The sequence below is a fragment of the Bombus impatiens genome, unplaced genomic scaffold (assembly GCF_000188095.3).
Source record: "Bombus impatiens unplaced genomic scaffold, BIMP_2.2 scf_0491, whole genome shotgun sequence".
Lineage (NCBI taxonomy): Eukaryota > Metazoa > Arthropoda > Insecta > Hymenoptera > Apidae > Bombus > Bombus impatiens.
Genome location: NT_176910.1, coordinates 390,183 through 392,426, shown reverse-complemented (window position 1 = coordinate 392,426; position 2,244 = coordinate 390,183). Strand labels below are relative to the sequence as shown.

The following is a 2,244-nucleotide window of genomic DNA, read 5'->3' as shown; positions in this document are numbered from 1 at the left end:
CCTGTGTGCTTTCCACGCGTCTACGTTTTCTCTGTTCGTCGACCTCTTTCCGAACCGGTGACCTTTTTGGTCGCCGTTTCACGTAAACGAAAAAACGAGACACGACGTCGATCTCCGTCCAAGGAGATCCGATTCCTAGTATCCAGCTGGAAATCGAAGCGGAGTCAGCAGTATGGGGATTCTCACGTGAGAGGCGTGTTCCGGGGTAAGTCGCCATAACATCTTCCTGCTTTCGTTCGAGAAACCAGCCACGTTTCTCCTTCGCTTTGCTTCATTCGCGTTTGTTTTCCTGGGCAGAAAAACTGATTTTTCGTGTATCTTTTTCCTCTGTCGATGCTGGGGAAGTTCGAATTTGTTATTCGTTTAATGTATTTTGCTGTTTCTTAAGAATTGCCTGTGGGAAGAAAATGCACACTTCTTTCCTTGAGGTTTATCTCAGGAAAAGGAAACGTAATTTCTAAATCATTTTTTCTTTTATGTCTCTTATCGAACGTCATCTATTTGTTGTATCTTCGGTTTCTTATAAGCTGCTTCAGGGAAGAAAAACGTAATCTTTGATCTATTCTTTCTTTCTCTTTTCAACAGAAAAATTGGTAGGCATGTCCTTTACCTACATGTTTGGTTTTTTGAAAGAAGGAAGATCTAAAGATCTAGAAGCTTTTAGGATAAGTTTTCTTTCTTTTCGTTTCTTCATTAAATGTTTCGTAGAAGAGTTTTGAGACTAATGCTTTTCGTAAAAGAGAAAATGCGAAAGTATATGTGATTCAAAAATTAAGTACGGTAGTAAACGTGTTTTGAATGGATCAGAATAGATAGATGTACAGGGTAACTCAGGAACAATTCTTTAAGAGTAAACAATAACTGTTTGGCTTATTTGGACCTAAGAATGAAACCTAACTATTTATTAAGTATTATTTAATCATCCTGTAAGCTTGGAACAAAAATTCGTTGCTTTGATTGACTTTCCGTTTGACATTTCCATCGGTGTTGGTTGAACGGTTAAACAGTTTTCTTTGGGAAAACAAACAGCGCTGCAAATGAGGCGCTTCGTCCTTTGTCACGTCGCATCACCGAGGAGTGCTATAATCGTCCTTTGTTATTGTCCCCCTCTGTCATATATGAAATGGCATTGTAATGAAAACATATCAGGACGTGGACAGTAGAATAGAATGCAAGCTGAGAGATTAATTCTACTTACTAAATTAGTAAACGGAAATTTTAATTAAAACGGAATTTTCTTATATTCAGCGTGGAATTTAAAATGTATAAGACATAAGTACGAGATAAATACTAGAGAAGATACACGAAGAAAATTAGTACAAATCTTTTATAAATTTTCTTATGAATATATTACAGCTAGTGCGTAATGTATTTTAATGTTATCCGGTAATGTATTCTAATGCTTGAGAGAATTCAGATTCCTGTAACAGTTAAGTTAACCCGCAATTTATTTTAATTGAGGATTTTGTTTTTTCTGTTTGTTCTCAGATACTCGGATATAGATCTTTCTATGAACTAGTCTCGATTTAGTATATCGTAAACAAATTACAGTATATTTTCTACTTTTTTTTCTTACCCTCAATGATCTTCCACAATCTTTCGAAGAACCATCACTCCATTAAAATCCACAGTATTCGTCTAAAATTTATTTCAAAATATAATTTTGTTCTACTATTTTTATAACAAAATTTCCTCCTATAACGAATTACTGTACAAATTGATGTACCAAGTCACATTCTACGATGCGATACGATAAACAATTTCTACTCTTCTCTCCTCCCTGTTCCCTTCTTTATTCCTTCGATTGAAAGGTGGCTTCAATTGAGGATATCCTGCGGTGAAAATGTTAAAGCGATCGAGTCAGCCTATCGAGAAAATTTCTTCTTCGAATAGAAGAACAAATCGAGCAACTTCTTAAACTCGTTTCCCCCCTGAGTCTCTGAGCCATTTAATCCTTGGTTCTTGCGTTTTTTCCACCTCTTCCTCTTCTCTTTCTTCTACGTTTATTATTCTCTTTTTTATACATATTCATTTTCTTCGTCTCTTCCATATGCCTCCTCTCTTTTTTTTTAAATCTCTTCAGAAACGATTCGCGGTCTACAGAGTCTCTAAAATGTCCTTTCATCCATTTCAATTCACCCGACGTAGTTTTCTACAAATTTATAACGAGCCGCGCGCGCTATTTATTCTTGTCTCGGCCCGGCAACGTTCTGCTCGTTAATTTTTCTCTCCCCCCCCCTCCCA

The 2,244-nt window shown here is 36.5% G+C and overlaps 1 protein-coding gene across 3 annotated transcripts in view; it reads left to right on the top strand.

The window, feature by feature from the left end:
• The first annotated feature begins 6 nt into the window (after positions 1–6).
• LOC100750157 (high-affinity choline transporter 1) overlaps positions 7–2,244 on the top strand; it is a 23,780-nt gene continuing 21,542 nt past the window's right edge. For all 3 annotated transcript variants that reach the window (XM_012387874.2, XM_024368950.1, XM_012387875.2), the window contains exon 1: positions 7–205. The gene's annotated coding sequence lies outside the window, so the exon portion shown is untranslated. The remainder of the gene's footprint in view (positions 206–2,244) is intronic.